Raw genomic sequence first — 22756 nt, forward strand, 5'->3', positions numbered from 1 at the left:
GTACTGAAGAAGTGCATATTACCCGTGGATGAGTTTATGATGTAGAAGACAATCGTGTTGGATTCATGAGTTGTAATTTATAAGCCCAACTGGTTTTAAGCAGTAGTTTCACATTTTTGGAAATACGCTTATTTGACTTTCTTGCTGAGAGTTATGAGAAGATCTACACCTCTCTCTAATGTCTGTAGGGTAAATATAAAGCTGCAGCCAGAGGCTCACAAGAAAAAAAAACTCACAAGTAGAAATCAAAGTTGTATAATTTCTGATGTAAGCGTCATCATATGGCTATGATTGTATATTTTCACATTTGTATGTACTTGGGCTTGTGAAATATCTTCAGTGTCTGATGTCTCCAAATCAATGTGTAATTGGTCCCTTTACTGAAGGGAATTAGATTGTTGTCGTAGCAGTAGATCTGGTAGATGTGTACCTCCTCTGAGCTCTGTTGGTCGCTTGCATCATCTAATTGGATCATCTAACAACTGAGTGCCTGCAGCTGTAAGATGGTGGGTGGGGTCATACAAATATAGACTGACACTGAAGTCTTAAAGTGGAAATATTTGTGCACATTTAATCCATTTTTGTTATTAGAAATGTCAAAAGCATTGAAGAGTAAATGTAGAAGAACTTTTATTTTATTTCTAACAACAACACATGCTCTCCCTTTCCCTATGAAAATGAGAAGCGCTGGATAAGATTATGGTTGATATCCACCATATCTATTTTAAGGCACCGTTATTGGCAGCCAGCTTGTTAATTCTCTTCTGCAACCTGTGCTTACCATGTTCCAGGACTCTACCAAAGAAGGCATTTAATTTGAGGTGGATAATGAAGCTTTAACTGTCCTTAAAAAAGCCTCCTATGTTGTGTTTGCTTGGTTTAATGCTTTTGATTTGTTTGTTTATTCTCTCTCCGTGTCTCTGTGATTTACCCTGGCTCCCCTGTGGAGCAGTGCTAAATGAAGTGAAGTCTACACACAAACGCACACACACACACACACAAAGTGGCACTCTTGTCTCACAGACAGCCAGGGGGTGGTAATCCATCACTACAGGTTTCGACCCAGAGGAAATGATTGATTTTGGGTCGGCCTGGAGCTCATAATATATTTTGCATCTGACGTGCATTATTTTGTCTTTGGTTATTTTTTTAATCCATATTTTAAAATGTTTTTCTCAGGGCTCATCTCAACTGAACTTAGAATTAAATTTGATTGTACGCTGTTGCTTGATTTAGCTAAATATAGTATCTGCATCAGCTTTTTGATTTGCAAATGAGCCAGTGTGGGCCAATAAATACTAGCTAGCCTGTGTTTGCTAATTAATCTAATGGACATGTGCTCAAGCAAAGCTAACAATAAAATCATAAAGGGGCTGATTCAATTGCACTTCCATAAAGCATCATGGGACATAAAACATGTTTAAAAGAGAGATTAGCTATCCTGAGTTTTAATTCCTAGGATGGGTAAAGCTCCAAAAATGCTACAATTCCCACAATGCACCTTGATAGCATCTTAACATTACACTCTCACTGGATTGCAATTAAGTATTATAAACTCTGAAACTCCAGTTTGTAATGCAAGCTTCCTGTTGCAGATGTGTCATCTTCAGTCTCGACCTGAGATGGCCCTGGTGACATCACTAGGGTTATCTTCTCATGCCTGCTTCAGACTACAAGAGATCAGACGGATTATAGGACCAACCCGATCGTCGTAGGGGTATGTCTGCATCAATCGATCGTTTTGTCCTGTGCAGTGTGTCGTTGAAGATGACAACTAACTGGGACGTGTCTGGGACGTGTCTGACATCACGTATGTCGTGAAAGATCACAAGCTTCATTATCGGTCGTGTAGTCTGTCATGTCTAACAAATTATGATTTCTAATAAACACAACACCACTCGGAAGTGGCATCATTTTCAAGAACACTTAACATGTCCACAAACCCCTTTACAGGTGAAATTTTAGCATACATCAGGAGGAGCACACTCAGTCAATTCTTTGCAATTTAGCCTTTGGATTCATGAACAACAAAAACCCATCTCTATTAGTCTGCTCTCTCTCTCTCTCTCTCTCTCTCTCTCTCGCCGTCTATTCTGTCCCTCTCTGCTCAGCTGTGTCCATCTCTTAATCAGATTAGGACATTATATTTGAGGTTGTTGGCCTAATCAGTGTAATAAAGGGTCTCTGAGAGCATAGCTGCCCATTAGCGTCATTAGGCTGCAGCTGAAAGGAGGGCTTTGTAGACTCTGCTTGATCACTGCTGCTCGGAGGAGGTGAGCATCCATCTCTCAGGTGGGCCTATTGATCTGTTTACTCCCATACGAGCCGGCAGGACTCGTAGGAGTTAGCCACCACGCAGGAGCTATAAAAGCTGTATTGTCCGGAAGAGCTCCTGTTGCGTTGCGTAACCACTTAATTTCTGCCGTTGGCTTTAAGTTTAGGAAAGTAATACTGTACTGCTGTGGGAATTCTGTTCAATACATTTTAAGGATTTGGGCTTTTGTTATGCCATTGCAAAAATATCTTACATGTTAGTTTTCATTTGTATTATACAGAGATTTAAATGCATGCGTAGGACTTTTTGGATCTGCACTGCTTTTTTAAGTCATGAGTGGATGGGTGTCGTTGTTGGAACAAGGACTGCAAGATCAAACAGCTGGGCCCAAACTCAGCAAATTTGGATAAGCCGTCAGAGTTTGGAGAGCAAATATTGTTTTTCAGTTCAATTTCTTTCCCAGCAGAGGCAAATGGAAAGGAAATGATAATTCCATCTGGCTGTAACCCAGACTGATGACTTTTGTGAAATCTATTCTTATAGAGTGTTGTGCGTTTCTTCTTGCAATGACGTAGCGCTGAGTGGTTTTAATCTGCAGGCCTCACGCTGTCATGCTTTCATGGCACAGTGGGTTTGATAAACCACTGCTAAGCGCTGTGTGCCTGCGATGGCAGGAAGCGGGCAGAAGCACTGCTAGGCGTCAGTCCAGCTGGACTGCCGCAGCTAGACTCTAGGGGCTGGCATCAGTATGCTACACTCAGCTACGCCGCCTTTATGTGGCTGAGAGGGAGTGGCTTTGCCAATTTGATTTATAACCCCAGATTAGCAGCTGCATCGGAGGCTGGAGGTTGTCATCCTCTTGTGCATATGCAGAGATGCCCTTAGGGAAGAAGGTCTTGAGCAAACTTGCAGTTTCATTTAAAAGCCAGTGTGTAGAAGCTCCATTATGCACATCATATCCCTCCTGTGTATGTCAATGTGTATGGAAATGAACAACTGCATGGTCCGTGGGCACTGGGCAGCCTCTCTGCTCTCAGAAACAGTCAGGAAAGGACCATTATCAATGACCCTTGCAGTAATAAAAGCAGCGGCTTTGTGCATGAGGGACTGGGGAGGCTGTAGCAAGCAGTCAGCGAGGCCCGACTTCAGTAACGGGTCACTGCACACTCTTAGTAGAAAGCTCCTCTAAGAAGTTTCCTCTGCCAGCTTCCGTCATCTGAGGATTGTTTTTTTCTCACTACAGATTTCATTGATGTAATTGCCAGAAGTTCAGAACTACATGTTTTGTAAGTTGCAAACGATTTAGGTAAATTGGTAGAGCAATAAGGTATTTGATGATTCTGCTGATGGTTTGAAATGAAGTTGAGGGGAAATTAATTTGTTGAAACTATTCTTAGAGAACTAAAGAACTAGATTGCTGGTACAAGCGGGTGGCTGGCGTCTCCCTTAGAGATAGAGACACCAGTATGGCCTGGTCTAGTGGTACGCCTTCCGAACAAAACACTAGAAGGTTGGGAGTTCAATACCAGGCTGCCAGAGCAAGGTACTTAACCCTGAGTTACTCCAGGGAGACTGTCCCTGTACTTAGTTCAATGTAAGTCGCTCTGGATAAGAGTGTCTGCTAAATTACCTGTAATGGTCGCTGTTCCTTTGCGTTGAAAGGAGCCAGTTGAGGTGGTTCGGGAATCTAGTAAGGATGCCACCTGGGCGCCTCCCTAGGGAGGTGTTCCAGGCATGTCCAGCTGGGAGGAGACCCCAACCCGACCCCGGATAAGCGGTAGACGATGGATGGATATTCTTAGAGAAAGCTTAAAGAGCTCACTACACTTCGGATCAAACTAGATAATGAAACTCAGACCTGCATTACTGAAGGTTAACCTGTAACTCAAAATCTATGTAGCTGTATACTGTAAATTAATATGTTATTAAGGTGAAAAACTAAATTTCCTTTTAACATTTACAGCACATGTTTCTACTAAAGCCAACTATAGTAAAATACTATACATCAAGGTAGACTATATATATGATCATCCTTATTAATAATTTGATTCCAATTTCAGCAGATCAGTGATTCACAAAAATGTTAACATGTTAAATTGATCTCTGTAACTTTGTATCTTTTTTTTTTTGTATTGTACACAAATGCAAGTGTTAGATGTCTTTTTCTTTTATCTAAACCTTAGAGATATAAATAACAAGTCAGGATTAGGCCCAACTATAGGGATCAATCCTTCACGGTGTCAAAATATTTAAAGAACATTGTTTAAAATGATGTATTGCTTCTTATAACACTTCACTCCCTTTGGCACCATTTTGCCACAGACAGGAGGAGAATTTTACAGTCCCATTCAGAACTATAATTTGCAATTATGCCTTGGGTTATGATGTTATGATTCTGTATGTGGCCTCTGATTCACATTTGACAGCCAAAAAACGATTAATGTCACCCATCAGCCTGTCATTTAAAATGATTCACCACGCAGACAGCTACAGTACATCCAAAAAGGAAAATAAAGTGGATGATTTAAGGTTTTTCTTCTATATTCAAACATCCCAGTTGGTTGACAGTGAAACATACTGTGTCTGAGCTATTGGTGACACAAATAGATGAAAAATATGCTGTTCTCTTGGCCGGTTGACAAGAGTACAACCAATCTATTAGTCTGCATTTATGGTGGATGTTATAAACCTAGCTTGAAGTGAAAGCTTCAGGAGTAATGAGAGCAGGCAGCACGTCTGGCTCTGAAAATCCTGCTAAGTGATATAAATACCTGAACAATTAATTCTGAAGTAAACAATAATTGCTATTGATAGAGTGACAATCAAACGCAGGTGTCTGAATTGTATATTTGACCGTACTTTGTCGTTCTTGGAAGATTGAACAGATAAATTGTCCTCTTGGCTGGCCCTTGGATTGGCTGAGATGAATGGGACAGATGGATAATGGCTGGTGAAACAAAGTGATTTTCCATTGTGCCAGAGTCGTAGAGAAGGGAGGAGAGCGTCTGAGAAATGACACAAAGTGGGCAAAGTTGATCACATCTAATTCATTCGGCCTGCCCCATCTGCGCTGGACCAACTGTAGAAACTTCCCCCGGCAACACAATCATCCAGGACATCCAGGTTGGTGTACGCAACTCAGATCAAACTTTTCTTTAGGTCACAGTTAACTGCAACAACAATGACTGCTGTGCTAACAGAGATGGCATTGACATGTTCATTTTACTGTAAAGTTGCACGCTGTGGCACCCAACTCTCTCTACAACAGGAAGCTGTACCTCAAAAAGTTGCAGAAAGTTCACTTGCTCCAGACAGAGGCGTTATTGATATCCTGAAACTTCCCCCAATGGTTCTGAACCCAAATGTGTGCAATGTTTTTTCCTTTATTTGCATTCATTACTCTATTGGTGATTTCCTGCTATTTGCTCCAGCTCCAATGTTCCCATTCACTTTCCCAAGCAGTCAGAGTTTCTCACATTCACACATTCCTTTATCGTCAACTCTGGCCAATCATCTTTCTGCCCGCATTCCTTGAACCAATCCGTTACTGCTGCCTTTCAGACCTATCATTGCAGAACCCCCATCTCCCATCACCACCATTATCAACAGATTGTTCCAGGAGATTCAACTGTGAGATTCTGTTTTCCAGCTTTTCTAGCCTTCCTCCACCACCATCAACATCTAGAGTCCCGGGGATCCTGTCCCATCTCTTATCTGCAACTGCTGCACATAATGAAGACACTACAGATTGATGGCGTCTCAAGACCTTTTCTGTGGCTTTCTCGGTATTGTTATACATTTACAATTTGATCTCTCAATATTGAAACGTAATTGGCATTGTTGCACTCTGCTGAATTAAATGTCTCTCTCTTGCTCTTCCTCAATTAAGATGTTGTTGCTTTTAACTCCACAACAGCTCCACTGGAAATAACTTGCCATGATGTAGTATGAAAGACAGCAAACCAACAACAATTGGTAAAGAAACACAAAGTGAGAAAGCTGTAAAAAGCTTTCAATAGTATTTCTTTTGTGGAGTTGACCTTTTTACTGCCCTGTGCTAATCTCCAAAAAAGCTCCAAATTGTGTCTCGAGCCGACAACACCTTCAGGCCAGATCAAGGTGAACCGACATTCAGTAGCAAGAAAGGGTAAATTAGAGCAGTGGAATAGAGTCATGTCTGGCACAATGCCAGCCTAAGCATCTTAAGAAAAAGTTCTTGAACAATGTCCTGTTGCTACCATTCAGTGGTGGGATTACTTAATACGATTACAAGGGCCGCCAATCAACCGTGGTGAATGTTGCCTATAATTACAGTGAGAAGATGAGGAAGGTGTATGAAAGAGATTAGAAAAGGTGAATGCCAGTGAGCCATACAAAGTGTTGCCCTCGCCCTGCTCAGAACACACTCAGTGTTTATAACTGGAGTGTTGCTTAGTTTAATGGATGAGGTTTTTTTTTTTACAATGCAGACTGTGTGTTTCAGAAAGCTGAAACACTAAACATAAAGTGCAGCTGAGGCTTCATTCGTTTTGAAGGGATTTGGTCATGAACCAAAGTGTTGGAGAAATTAAAACCTCGATCTGATAATGGCACAAAAGGAATGATAATCAAAATGACTCCAATTCATCCTGAGGGGGACAGAAATTTAAAGTAGCTACCAAATTTCATGGCAATCAATCCAATAATTGTTGAGATATTTCACTCAAAACCACTAATAGTGGAACCTCATGGGGGTACTAGAAGAAAATCACTATGTAGGTACGTTTCATCCTCTTGGGACCACGAATGAACCGGGACCACGGTCAAAATGTTCATGGCAATCCAGAGTCTCAAGACTTTATTTGAATGAGCAAAGTCCTGTCTCACCAAACATGACTTTTACCCCCTTTTTGTCTCTTCTCCTATGCGGTATACAACTTATTTTTATCACGTATCATAAATGTTGACATTTAATTTGCTCGGCTGCACTGGAAATCAATTGCAGGCACCTGTAAGATACAGGCATGCCCTTAGGTTAGGTAAATGACAATAAATGTTATATCCTCTTGAGGTGAATTTGCAGTGACTATAATATGTAGAGCGGCACCCTAAGATGTTTATTTGTAGTAGGAAGGTAGGAAAAGAGACTAATCTTAATGAAACATGATTATTTCTCCCATGTGCCATATGATTGCAAAGCCAGTGATTTAGCGTGTGATAAGTAATTTAGAACACAGCTGGTTTCTACACATTTTAACTGCTTTGAACCCAGCACATGCACTTGCTCTGGCCGTCCTAATGATCATCCATCTAAAAAGTAATGGTTAGGTTATCATGAAAATGATACAAACGACAGCTGCGTGATTTAGTTGACACGTATATCTAAGCCAGGGGTTCTCAACGGGGGTGGCGCTGGAAGCAATATTTTAGAAAGGGGGGCGTTCACGTGTCTTTGGGGGGTGTTTGTGTGTACAGCCCTGCTCGTAGTAGCAGAGCTAACATCAGCAGAGCAGAGCAAACACCAGAAGAGCTAACATCAACAGAGCTAACACGCAGCGCAGCACCTCAGACTTGTTCCTTTGTAGCTGTTTATTGTTGGAACACTTAAGAGTGCAAATTGTTTCACATGTCTGAGGCTGCTGTGTATAACACCAGTTACAGTTTGAATGTCTGACCCTGATTGGCTGCAGTCTATGACACTGAATACAATTTGAATCTCAAACTTCTTACTGTTGCATTTGTTTAACACTCTTGAATAAAATGTCTTTGTTTGCTCCCTTCATACATGGTGTATCAGGGCAATTGAAGGTAAAAACAACAAAACATTTGTTTAATAATATAATGTTTATTTTTTTGAAAATTTTATTATGTAAGGTAAGGTAAGCGACCTGGATAATGGATAGGGGGGGCGCTGGCCTAAAAAAGGTTGAGAACCACTGGTCTAAGCTAACCCTTAAGGACGTAGTTCTTCAGGGTTCATGTGTTTAACAGAAACTCATACATTTCCAAATTGTTTTTCATCTTGAAACCTGTGTTGTACAATGTATTTTCTATACTTAGAATCTATAATGTCTCTAAAACAATGTGCCATAAACAAACAAATTCATCGTTAATGTGCTCATGTGGCACCTTTGAGACCTCACTGCACACTAGGTTGCCACTCAGTATCTGGCATCTTATCATTTGGCTCAGTTGCAAGAAATGCAATCTGTGATTTGAAAGCTAAACGGGTCTATCCCTCAGTCAGTGTCCAAGCCATTTCATGAAAGAGTGCACAAATCAAGGCCATCTTGTTGCAGTGGACCAACAGATAATAGGATCCCCAATGAGATACACACACAAGGTCTTTAAAGTCAAAATAGAAATCTCTAGTTTCTGTATTGCCTTCCTCCCAAGGAAAGAAATGAGCCTTATCTCTGAGGAAGGTGGCCATCCATCAAAAATTTCACTCAGTTTATCAGCCTGCCCAAGTCAAAACGAACAATGATGTCAGACATTAATCAAATGCTGACACCTCACATTCAGGACTGAGACATGTACCCTTTTCTTCCTGCCTAAATCTGGTCATTGTCCCACTGAGGCTGAGCTTTCTGGCTGCAGAAAGCTCTGTTAGTGCAGTGCGCCAATATCAGACATCTGGCGGATTGTGCTGGAGCCATGATGAAAGTGCATACACTAAAAATCCAAAAGGCACCGTGTTAAAACTCTTGTACTTCAGCCACTTCATTACTGTTTTATTCTCACGGATGTATTGCAGAAGTGCTCTTAGAGGCAGCCCCCTCGCAGAGAGCAAAGTCAAAGAGACTGTTACATGTACTGTGTGTCACCGTGCCTGAAACAATCCTGTCACCCAAAATGCAGCGGGACAAGGAGAAAGAGCTTCTTGTGGAGGGAAGGTTGTCATAAACTGAACATCTTGGACACTGTGTGGCTGGCTGACACTCTCCACGGGGCTGTATTCATGTCAAAACATTATTCTAAAGTGGGAAGCCAAAGCTTTGTTAATGTAGAGCAAAACTCAAAACAGTCTGTCACTGATGTAAGTGTTTAAATCAGCCTCCGAGTACTTAAACTGCTGTAGTTGATCATGAAATCCTTTTGGAGGACTTTTATTTTATAGATTGATGATTATCTGGATTCAACATAGCAGGGAGGCAGATGTGACCCTGGAACACATCCCTTCATTACCTCTCTACTGTCAGAGAAAAAGGATGTTTTGGACTGGGTATCGGTTGAACTCGATTCCTCCCTGTATCATTATAATAATTGCAAGTCTTTGCTGAGCCTTCAAACTGACATGACCTCTGAAACGGGGGATCTAAAATCTTCAATGAATCCCGCCATAAGTTCTGATTGATCGCTACAACGCTAAACAGATGCATCTTACATGATCAGATCTTATGACCTTATCATAATTATGTTCCCCACAGTAATTGTACGTACATTCTTCCACTTACCTTGTGATTATAGAGCATCAGTAGACATGTATTTAAAGAACTAGAATCATACCCAAGTACCTTCTATCTCGCTTTTCTCGGTTGATTACTGAGCAATTACCATATGTTTAAGGTTTAAGGTTCATGGTTATGGCAAATAAAGTATGGCAAGGGCATGCTGCACACCCAACCACCACCTAAACACTCCTACGTATGAGGGATGACTGATATAAAAACGTTATAGCAAAGTATTTATGTTATTGAGATACGACCCTTTTCAATAACTAACTTTAAACCTTTAGCACCAGCAGTCAAAGTCACAAGCAATGTCAGCAGCAGTGCAATTACAGGTGACACACACGCACACATCTTAAAAAAGGTGAGAAGTCACGCAGAAAATTGCATTTTTCCTGTTACCCACAGACTGCCTGGCTGTAACATGTATGCACATTTTTGGGGCTGAGAACATTTCCTAAGTCACTGACTTGATGGGACTGCAAAATAGCCTGTAATAAAAAATGATGTACTGTATATAATGTGTGCACTGAGAGGTAATGTGTGGCGTTTTATGAGAGTATCTATTCTAATGATAATAGCAGTGATGAATGGTAATGACCAGAGCGGCCTTATCGTGTTCACACTGCTAATGCGCCAACAATCAGATACTATTCACAATGGTCCTTTTCCCCCCCTGCAGACAAACAGTGGACACAGATAATTCAATTCCTTTTGTCAGTACGATCAGAGTGCTGTTTTTTGATTGACATACTGCTAATATACTTCCCTGGTTGGTTAACATCACCCGGACTGTACTATCTCCCTTGTGCAGTTAAATTAGCAGCTCTCAGGTGAAACCATTTTAGATTGCCTTTCTGTGAATACAGGAAAATTCCTCTGGCTGTGTTTAGGTTTTGCTTCAGGTGTTATCAAGACTCTCTGAGGAAATGGATACAAACAACAAGTACATATACGAAAACCATAAAAAGAAATTAGTTTCTTGCCAGCACATTTCTGGACTTGGCACGGCTACGATTAAAGGATGGTTAAGTACTGTATGGCCATTGTTATTGTAAACACAATAATCCACCATGACCTTCTTCGTACGGGGGGGGGTTGCACTGAACAGGAAGTTCATTTTAAAAGATAACATACAAAGTTGATGGAAATTTGCACTGAGCCTGTGTGACGTAAAGACACCAGGAGCTGGGTTTGAGCGAAAGGTTTGCGAAATCTTGAAGCCACCCAGGAATTACATATTGGGCGATTGCGCACCTCCTGATTTACGTCAACAATTAACAATTGTCTTATAATTAAAAGGAACCAGAGTATTTTCCTAACCCCAATAATATGGTCGTTACCATGCCAAGATATTGTAGCAAACAGGAAATGTTGGCATTGGACCTAAAAATGTTTAACAAAATATGATCTAGGATATCCAATATCAATGTTCTTGTTCTAGAGCGGAAGAGAGGCGTCTGAAGGAAAATGACTGTTTGAACTCGTCGTTCCTAGTAAGGAAAAGTTTGTATACAAAATCATACTAACATACATGGTCAGTGCATACATTGCTAGCTAGCTAAAGCTAACTTGTGCACAGTTTGTATGTATCAGTCCAATCAGTCCAGCAGTCAAATTTGTGAGGTTAAAATGTATTTCAAATTCAGTCTGAATGCATTAAGGCCCTGTCACACATATCCGTATGACAGAAACTTATGCCGGCGCATACGAAATATCGGCAATAGGTTGTTATAAATTAAGGGTATGTTGTGATTGTTTGAAGGACCCAGATGATACGCCGAATACGCCAGACATACACAGTTCCGTATGGCAGAAACATGCCGGCGTATATGAAAATTAGTTAAAAATGTGTCAAGTCCAAATACGTCCAACTTTTCCACAGCGGTGTTGTAGCTGACGTATACATAACGAACACATAACAAATTATTATACGTATGTCAAACATTGATAGCGTATCACTTACTTATTTAAAACGTATCAGAGCGTCCGGACAACGGAGCTGGAAAAGTGCCATCTGGTTCACGTCATGCTGATGCTGGAGAGCGGCTAACATGCTGAACGCTAGCTGTACTGTAGAAACACGTTTAATAAGTTACTCCGTCGTCAGGCATCATCTTAACGTAGGGTAGGAATAGGTTATCCACTCGTTATCAATAAGTTGGCTGTAGGATTCACCGTCAGCCGACGTAGCCTATATCTAACGTTCCTCTAACGTAGTCACGTAGGTATTTACGTAGGTAAGTATTCACGTATGTCTAACATAACGTAACGTCTGCATATCTTATGAAGCACACGTCGGGTACGTCCGGTCATTTTGAACATGCTCAAAACATCAGCGTTCAACAACGCACCCCAGCGTAACACAGTGAGCTCTTAACGAACACTACTTAAACCTTACCTTATATCAACGTACACTAGCGCTGTTGCCGATATTTTGTATACGCCATATTTTTGTATATCTTATGCATTCGTTGGGCATTCGTCTGATACATTTTGTATTAGGAAGTGATACGCTAGACATGCGTATCTGTATATGTTCACTTTTCCGATCCGATGAAAAGTTGGACGTATTTGGACTCTGACAAATTTTCGTATGCGCCAGCATAAGTTTCTGTCATATGGATATGTGCGACAGGGCCTTTAAGACCTAATACGCGAACATAAGTCATTTTATTCAACTTGTGCTACCATTTTTCTGTTGAGGAGAGTCTCTTACAACCCAAGAACATTCAAAAGAACACAATTCCTGTATCTTCTGTTGACCCATATTGTTAACCCACTGTTTGACCTCTGGCTCTTGGATTACGGTTAAAATGTCTCCCAGATTGAAGTAACCTCCATTAAACTATTCTTAAATCCACTGTCGTGTCTTTCCCCACTTTTTCATATGGGGGGAAAATCTATACAAACAAACATAATTCACATTTTCAATACACATGAATAGATTTATCATTGCACACTAAATAAATGGTGTAGTGGGAATATATGTTTAGTTGGAACGAGTCGTCATCAATCTCCATGGCTGAACATAGCAGAATTTGGCAACATTTTGAAAGTGCTATGAATAATACTTACAAATTCAACATGATAAATGGATTTTATTGCAAGCCATAAGGTAACATGTTGCTATAAAGAGGATATTGGAGAAGTTGCCCTCCCTAGAATTCCCATAGGGCCAGTCAAAGACAGCACTGTAATCAATGACCTGGTTTCAGTAATTATAGTTTACTTTAGCTCATTATTCTCAGAGCTATGATTAAGCAATAGCCCTCATGTGAAGGATATGTGGCCTTAATTGGTGGTTGCCAGGACGCGTATCTCCAGCTTCTGTTGTAATGCATATTGAGAGGAATGGAGTTCAGGAAGTGAGAGACAGCAGCTATTCTTGGCCCTGCCTTTGAGTCATTCACATTCTGTAATTGTCCGAAGAGTCGACATAAGACAAAAGATGAACAGCAGTCCTTCGTCCAGCAGAGCAAACGGCATACGCTGCAGACGTGCTTCACACGGCGGAAGAGAATGGTTCATATGTTGATATTTACAACCTAATTAAAACCAAGAAGGGGAAATGATCCACGCAGGGTCAGATGCTTATTACACGCAGGTGGTTACATATAAAAACGTACACAAGCATACAAGCATTTGCACAGTCAACGACACGATCCCACACGGCGTTTAGCCACTCTACACACATTTAGCCGAGCATCGCTAATCCCACCCGTCTGGAAAAACCTGCTCATTTGAATTACTGAAATCCTGAGATGATTAAAATATATTACCATGTCAGAGAAACTCACACTTGTGATATTAAAGATGTATGTATGCACATAAATTTCCAATTGTCTCCTGCGTTTTGATTAGGAGCTGAGAGAAAAATGTAGGTAACAAATAAAATGTATCAAAGATGGAATCAGCGAAACACAGTTATTAGAATATATTTGCACATTATTTGTAAGCACTAACACACGGAGCTATCCAAGGCTGAGCGGAGTGGGCTGTCAAATCTAAGTTATCTAGTGGGAACATGGCTCTCAGCCAGTTACAATTTCTTTAAATTTGCTGTTATTAGCGGACATAAGCTGAGCTCGGGTCTGCAGGGCGAAGGACTTATTTTTATACAAAGAGCATGAAGCACACTGCTGACTTTTCTTTCCAGTTAGACATCAAACCGTCTAACATTCTTTATTAGGTTTGGTATAACTGTAATTTAGCTAATTGAAAGGGTGTTAGCCATATTATCAGTGCATGCATCTCCTTTTCAATAATTCAGAGTCTCCATCAGAAACACCTTCTGCATTCCCCAAGCTCCATTCATTATAACGTCCTTTGAGCCTTCCCCCTGCAAAGAATAATACCATCTAGACCTCGCAATTCAGTTAACTCTCCCCACACACACACACACACACACACACACACACACACACACAACCACATGTGCAAACACTTGCTGTGATGATATGCCATGCTGTGTTTGCTTGTGCAGAGCCTCCTGTTATGAAGCTCACTGAATGCTGAGTAAAGGAACAAATCTCCAATATCCCAGCGCCCCAGTTTATTCTTGGGCTCACATTCTTATACTTAAAGCGATAATGATTTTATCATGTATTGAATTTGTCTCTCCCCGCGCAACCACATTTCTGCTTCTGAATCCAGTTTGTGCTTATCGTTTAGTGTGTGTTAATCACTTGCAACCTTGGGTAATTGGCTATACAGCACATGGAACCAGAAACACTGCAGGGGACACACAGGAAGGGGAACACTGGGATGGAAGAAACTGAGATCACTGACGCGTGTCAAATATTTTTTCCCCCTCTATTCAATTACTCTATCCTGCTGCTTACTTATTAATTGTGTGCTTTCTCTTCCCTCAAACACACCATGCTCTGGCCAACTGTCTCTGCGTATATTTGTTTCAGATTTGAAAACATCCATCCTTGAGCCGTGCAGGTCTTTCCTCCATTTGTCTTACCTCACCTTCATTTCCCTCCTCATTCTCACTCCTACTCAGAATGTGAGTGTACCCATATCTCGATTAGACCCCTGGAAACGCCTGTGCAATTTCCTGGAAGATTATAGTGATGGATTTACACAATATCAATCAGAGAAAATGTGGGGCTCGAAATAGCCCTCAACTATCGGCGAGAGATGTCTTTTGAGAAATGCCCCTTCAGAAACAAAGAGTGATGGAAACGTTCTCAATCATGCTTCGGCATGCTTTTGAACGCTTCTCTAAGATTCCCAGTTAATTTTGTCCTCAAATGTTTTTCTTTAAGAACATCACGGTCGTATTTACATGTTTCGTCGTATTTATCCTGCTGGTACAGTGATTAAAAAACAGACATCACTGGTCATCTGACTGCAGCCACTTTGGATGAAGATGAGCCATTCCCTGGTGACTGCTATGCGACTAGTACCTTTAATAGGCTGCTCTGAATGAGGTCACATTCCTCTGACCTCGAGGCATTATTACCCTGTAATCATGTGTTGCTCTGCATGGCTACATTTGTTATTTCTTGATGACAGCCTAATGTTAGAAGAAAGCAATTTTACCTGATGGATGATCATAAGAGGAGGAGAGGCTATATCAGCTTCATGCCTTGCCAGTGAATTATGCACAAGAAAATCCCTTATGTGCCTGAGCAGGCTTCCCGCAATACCCGCATTATCAGATATACTACCGGTGTACGTGCTTTACACACTAGGTTATTATTGCCAGTGCTGTGAGGACTTTTATCAGAATTTGTATTTGGCCTATTCATTACCACAGTATTTACTTGTCATCTTAAATCAAACAGGCTGTCACTCCTTACATTACCACAGCGCTATGACAAATAGTTGACTGATTTTCAAGCAGTATAGCTTGGGCGACTGATTCATAAGTCTTACGCCATTCATGATCTCAGAAATCAATCTCCGCTGCTCCTTTTCGCCCACACTTTGTCTGTTGGCGGCAATAGGCATAACATGTCAAAGTGGGCCTCCTCAATCTTGTCACTTTACGTACAATCGATCCCTTCTTCCCCGCCGACCGAATACACCACCCCTCTCCTCACACTGGCTGAACATTTCAATCAATATCTAACTGAAGGCTAAAAACATCTGCAGAAGCAACAACAAAAAGCGAGGCAGAATTAAATGCTTTACAATATACTCGACACGACGACATACTCCGCAGGAGCAGTGATGCAATGAAAACAGTTGGATATATAAAGAAGAAATGGAATTCTCTATGACCGTCAAGTCTACAACTGCATGTTTGTGTGGCTTGTAACAGCTCAGCTCAGCAAATCAAACACCAAATCACTGCTCAATTAGTAATTCAATCCAATCTGCAACACAGAAAGCTTTTCATCTTTAAACACAGTTTTTTCAGCAGGGTTTTTCACTGTGAATGTGTTGTCCCCAGAGCCCCATTCATCATTGCGTAAAATTCTCGATTCATGGCCCACCGTCGGCTTCCAGACGGCTCCGATCCATAAAAGCAAGCCTCTGGCCAACGTACCTGTAAATTAGTCTGCCTTTAAAATTCACTGAGCCTAAGGAGAGGTTTGATGTGTGCATCTATGGTGCTTTGCCTTGGAAACAATTGTATTAATTGCCTGGAGGATTATGGGACACATACCTCCACTCCCTCATGCATATTTGACACTTCTAGCAGCGCGCTCAGGCCCCTGTTTCAGCTAATGGATGATCCTCGGCACTGTGTTGCATATGTATAAGCTACGAAGTTATGAGTGGTTTTGCGGCATCCCTGTGCATGCCTATCTGTCTGAGCATGTGTGTCGGCTCTGTTATCTTGAGCCAGCCAGGATGAGTGTAGGGCTTGGTGGCCGGGTTGCCGGTTCCTAATTGGTGCGACTGCTCCCACTACTCTTGCCCTCAAAGGCAGGCAGCTGCACTCTCCTGTTAATCTGTGCCAGGGATTTGGCTGGCTTGACACGACACTGACCCGACAGTCCTTTGGGGGAGTGCAAACACACATAAAGGAAAAAAAAGATGACAGATGAATATGCAGCCACTTAGACACACACGAGACATGCAATCTCATGCAAATGAGAGCAACAGATATGCAGTTAGACAGACAAATGCACACACACACATTACACACAATCTCAGTGAACTAAAAGAACCGCAACTCCATTTGAGATATGGTTCTGGACAGCATCACTTGACAGTGTTGTTGGTGGAACAGCATCAAACAGTAGTGTGTGTCAGTGTGCGTATACGTGCAGATGCCATGTCTGCTGATTATGTCCGCGAGCATTACCGCAGAGTGAAGTGCGTTTGTTGATATCAAGTGTTCGCACAAATCTAAACATGGTGTTCTTTGTGTCTCCAGAGATCGTCTGGCATGACAGAGTGACACCTGATATGATGGCCTTTGATGCAATCGCTGGGCTTCCCACTGTGAATCTTTAAACGGAGCCAAATGAAACGATTTGACAATTGTTATTGCAGTGCTATAAAAGTTCAAACAAAACAAAAGTGGACCAAAGTGGTAAACCAACAGACGGACCCACAGTGACACCATTATGCCCCATTTCTACTGCATGGTATAGCTCTGCTCGACTCACCTTTGGTAGCAGGTCCCTTTCTCTATTTTGTTTTTCATTGCGGATAGTACTCTCAGTGTAGGCGGGATTCTCAGCTGAATGCCGTAGCAACTCCGTGTGAAACTGCTGTTACATCATCTTCAGCGAGACACTCGCTGAATCCTTTCATCGCCAACCAAATAGAGGAACATATGTACTGTCAATTGTACGGCGTAGTGTGTAAAATCTGGGTCGAGTGGATAAGAAATTGCAGTTGCTATTTACGGTAGATTAGCTATTTAAAAATCCCGGCTTTGTGCAGAAGGCCCCTGTGGCGCTAGCAACAATTGTCTCTGACCAATCAGTGGTCTGCAGTGTTTTAACTCCACCTTCTAGTATCGGCTCAGCTCGCTTGGAACCTTGACTGAGGTCGTACCAAAAAAAACAGGTATTGTTCACAACTTTTACTAATTGAAAACCAAAAACAGCCGAGTTGAGTATAGCCGTGCCGTACCATGCAGTGACAATGTGGCATAAGAGCTATGCAGCTAGTATGGCTAAAAATGGTATGCCAATTTAGTATGCATTTCAACTAATGACTACGATGATTTTCCTCATGCAATTAACCCCATCCACCTGGCACTGTAAAGCCTTGTGAGCACTAGACTGTTTTCTATGTTGAAGGTCTCAGTATTACTGTAGCACAATGCATACAACTCTACTCTTTAGTTCATGGTCAAAAGCTGTTTTGTATCGATTATTGGAGGACAAGCTCTTGTAACTCCTTTGACATGTACACAATGGTCCAACAACCATTAGCCATTTGAAGACTTCAGTGCACAACATTGCAGGTAGCTCTTCAATGGATATCAGATATAATTTGACATGCACATTCAACAAATTACCTATATGCATAATGACTACATTATTATGTATGATGAATACATTTAGTGTCTGAATACATGATATATTAATGCTACCTGTCAGGTTGTGTGAGGGGATTGTGCTTTAGACGAGGTATGCAATATGTAAATATCTTCCTGTCAGATGTCAATGAAATTCATTGCGAGCACTGACCCACAGCAGGTCAAAACATATGTCAAGACATAACTCTCTTTGAATAAATTTAAAGAAATATAAATGTGTACACCATGTGTGCAGAATATGTGGGTGTGATACCTCACTACAATATTTGAACAGACGGGGCATAATTTGAAAATGAGTCATTGGGAAATCGGAGCTGAGGATGAGTTTCTCTATTGGGGTTTGACTCGGTGTGAGTGTCATGAGTAAACAATCAAAAGCTATCACTCTGGTGTCAGAGTGTGCTAGTACTTACAGCGGGTGTTAAGCAGTCCGTTGGGCTTTCTCGCACTTGGATGGCATACTCGGAGAGTGTGTGTTCAATGTAGCACCAGAGAGGCTCTATTTGACAGAAGGAAGCGATGGGCGGGTCTGGCTCCAGCTTCATGGTTAATAGCCATGGCCACTGTTAAAAAAGAAAAAAGTAAATGAGTATTTGAGCAATGGGCTGCCTTCAAGTCACCCCAAAAATGTTACACACATGCACATTAATTGCATGCTTTTCAAACATTACATTCACTGACAGGCGTGTACAATGCCAACTGTTTAAAATGCATTTTTTAAATATCCATGGGAATATTTATAGTTGTTGCAAAGAATCTATGGTAAGAGTAAGGACTAGTTCCAGTTTTGCGGGAAAGATGCTTTCCTGTATTCTTGCCGAGAAATAGATGAGAAGATCGATAGACTACTCTCATGTCTGTCTGTTAAATTTGAAGCTAAAGCCAGGAGGCGGTTAGCTTAGCTTAGCATAAGTCTGGAAACAAGGCAAAACTGAATCTGCATACCAGCACCTCTAAAGCGTAAACATTAACATGGTATATCTCTTATCACATTCAAGTGTATAGACAACAGGTTTTACAAGAGGTGTTAGCTAAGCTAACTGTCTTCTCTGCAATAAAATGAATGAGCATAATGTCAAACTACATCGAAGATTGAATGATAGTGGTTGTGCTTAAAGTTTGCCGACAAAAAGTTAAATAAATATTTATTGTAGGAATAAATGGCATCCAAGTTCAAGACGAGTCATTAAACATTTTGTTTATGTTTTACAGGAAGACAAAGAAAATAATGGTGGCTCTGACCGCCTACTATATAAATGACTGTGGCCTAAGTTCACTATATGTACGCACCCTGTATGGGAGGGCCCTCACTTACAGTCCTCTGAGACCATTATCCCAGAGTGCTGTAGCACTCTCACTCATATTTCCAGATGAGCCGCTAACAGGCATACCTCGTGTTTAAATGCAAATTTCAGCCAGAGAATCTTGCAGGAACTACAGCAGTTTAGAAATGTCTTAACCCAAGCCTTGCATGCTTATTAAAAATCAACTCTTAACAAGCGACTGTTTATGTCTTTAGCATTTGAAGAGCAAAAACTAAACAATGTCACACCTGCTTTTGAACTGCAGGCAGAGGAATAACTTGAGCTGAAGACGTTGAGGGAAAGACAGAAGCTGCTGATACAGAGATAAACCCTGAGGCTACAGTGTTTAGTACACTAAGTCAGTCTGCGCTGGTGAAGAGATGTAGTGAGATGATGAAAAACTTGTGTTTATGGCATGTCACTGCGTGGACACATTAACCACTGCAGCATGCCATTCACTGTTATGACTAATCACAGAACACAAGACAGTGGAGAAAACACAGATGCCCCCGCGTTTGAAACGAAACGGCTGCCTTGAAGAAATGAGGGTTGTTTTGGCAGAAAGCAAACACCAGCAGGGCTTTAGTGAGTGAAGGATTTGGGGAAAGCTGGAGGCTGAAACATGTTGAGGCCGTGTGACGCATCGCTGTAGTCTCACATTGTTAGACAATACATTGTCCAAATGATTTCCCCATGGTGAAAATCTGCCTAATGATCTCTGGTGCTCTAAATCATTTATTATGCTAATAGGAAAAGCCGTAAGTCTGATCAGACATTGCAAAAACATAAGTGTACTTCAATGTTCTCTAATCATGTCGGATGAGGATTTGAAGGCTCCTAGCAATTCTGCCGCATTATAAGATGATGGAAATTATTCATAAAATTGTCAGATGATGATAAAGGTTTACAATATCGAATAGGCAGCTTTAGACGTGGATTGCCATCTCCCCCACCGACAGGCAGTTAATTCCCCCATGGGCAAATCTGAAAATTCTGATTAAATGTGAACTAAAGCTTAACATATACAGATGACAAACTGCATACTGATTGGCTGTAAAGTGGCATGACCTAAGATAAGTTTATTTGCTTCTCCAAGTAGTGGACCTACTGTATATGTGTGTGACAGTGAAACTGTCCATCAAGGTTATAAAGTGTATGTTCTCCCTGGGCGCAGCCTGACCAGGGCTGCTGTCTTTATCCACAATCTATCACCTTAATCTCCCAAGAATTACCTCAACCTCTGGGGAGGAGGGGGAACTCTTATCAAATAAATGACCGGCCTTTACAGCAGACTGTCATCACTAAGGAGCACCATACGTTTGCTACATGCTTGTGGAACTGCTCGGATATTTCGCAGACTAGTTTCTGTGCTATTTTCAAATATTAAACAATTGTACATTTTGTGGCTGGCATCTTCAACCTAAACTAATGTATCCCAATGATCGTGTGGGCAATCAGATTTGTTCTTCCTACCTCTGTTTTCACACGTGTTAACCGATACCTTCAAGATACATATTAATGAGATGCCTTAGGATCTGGCTGGACTGCCAACAAAATCACATCTCACATTTTGTAGATGTGTGTTAGTCCACACCGGGATGGTCTGCCTGATCTTATGTCCCAGATTTATGCAGTATTCAGCCGGAATAGTTAAATAATGGTTATTGTTCAATCTCTCATTAATAACGGTGCTAATAAATGTTTTTTTTTGATGGCAGCTTGTCTCCGTTACTGATCGCTGACAGTCATTTTCAGTTCATTTTCAAAAGATTGGCACCCTGTGGGTGTAAAACACCACAAAACATACTTCTGCTTAAAGGTGCCCTGTGGAGTTCTGTTGTTAAATCATGTTAACAATTAGTATCCTTGCACATTACCGCTGCCTATTGTTAAATCAGTGGAATAGTGTGGAACTGCTTCCTCGGGACAAACAAACAAACGAACGGGGGACCAATTCATAAAAACATTGCTCCATAGCGCTGCTAGTGGTCAAAATCTTCACAGTGTACCTTTAAACCTTGATATCTTTCGAATGGAACAATTTTCTAAATAACCATTAAGACACATTAAGGCAGGGGTCGGGAACCTATGAATTATAATTGTACTTCAGACAGACACTGTGATTATTGTACTGTAAATGCTCTTATTCTGTCTAATCTTGTACTAATTGTAATGTTTTTGCTGTGAAGCACTTTGAGCTGCAATTCTTGTATGAAAGGTGTTATACAAATAAAGCTTATTATTACACTGAAACGTGCTCATAAATGAGATAAATAACATAAGCGTTTAGTTTATTTAATAAAAGAGCATCTGTTCAATGAAACACTGATAGCGCTTTTAGTACTTGGAGATGTGTTAAACTTAAAAATGCACGCATAAAGTTGCATTCAATTTTATTAAATATATGGCTCTCAAGGAAATACATTAAAAAATATTTGGCTTTTATGGCTCTCACAGCCAAAAAGGTTCCCGCCCCCTGCATTAACCCTCCTATTGTGTTCGTTTCTCCCCCCCTTACTTTGGTGTTTTCCTAATGGGTTTATGGTCTCAAATCGCTAGGTCCAAGTCTTTTTTAATACAGCATGATGTTCCTTTTGTACATTATGCTCCCATTTAGAGTAAAATAGAAGATGAAACAGGATATGCTTCAATTGTTATATTTTTGTCGCCTAAAAATGTCTTGTTCAGCGTTCGGTTGTATTGTACTCCATCCTCTACTTTCAGTTCTGGTTCCAAAAAAACAACATGGCGACGGTCAAAGCGTCAAACTCGAGGCTTCAAAACCACAGTCAACAAACAAATGGGCATCGTCACGGTGAATAAGTCCACGTATTATATACAGCAGGGGTGCCCACACTTTTTTTTTTTAATGGTGCGCGATCTACCCACACTACACTCGACCTTTTGGGACAACCCTGATATACAGTGGACATATGGACAAAGTCTTGAAAAATACATTATTGAATTTGCATTTCTAGGCGTGCTAATGTGTCGTTTAAATTTGTGGTATATGACATTCATTTTTTATTATTTTTTATTTTATTCTACTTTATTTTGCCATGTTAAGGTTCTTCAAATGTTTATGCTTTTATTATGAATATGGTTCACTGTGGGTTACCTCTTCATGGCAATACAGTGAAATTCCATGAAGTAGAGAACTGGACAAAAGAGAAAGATGTGGCATGCAGGTTATGGAAAATGAGAAAAGGTGCTCACCAAGCTAGATTGGATATCCACGGAGATGAAACCATTCATAGTACACTTTCATATATCACAACTTCACCTC

General features: G+C 41.0%; 1 protein-coding gene across 1 annotated transcript in view; it reads right to left on the reverse strand.

Moving 5' to 3' along the window:
* Positions 1 to 22756, reverse strand: part of chrm2a (cholinergic receptor, muscarinic 2a) — a 71803-nt gene that overhangs the window by 25054 nt on the left and 23993 nt on the right. The window contains exon 3 of the mRNA XM_029461529.1: positions 18580 to 18729. The gene's annotated coding sequence lies outside the window, so the exon portion shown is untranslated. The remainder of the gene's footprint in view (positions 1 to 18579; positions 18730 to 22756) is intronic.

Source organism: Cottoperca gobio, chromosome 23, assembly GCF_900634415.1.
Source record: "Cottoperca gobio chromosome 23, fCotGob3.1, whole genome shotgun sequence".
Taxonomy (NCBI): domain Eukaryota; kingdom Metazoa; phylum Chordata; class Actinopteri; order Perciformes; family Bovichtidae; genus Cottoperca; species Cottoperca gobio.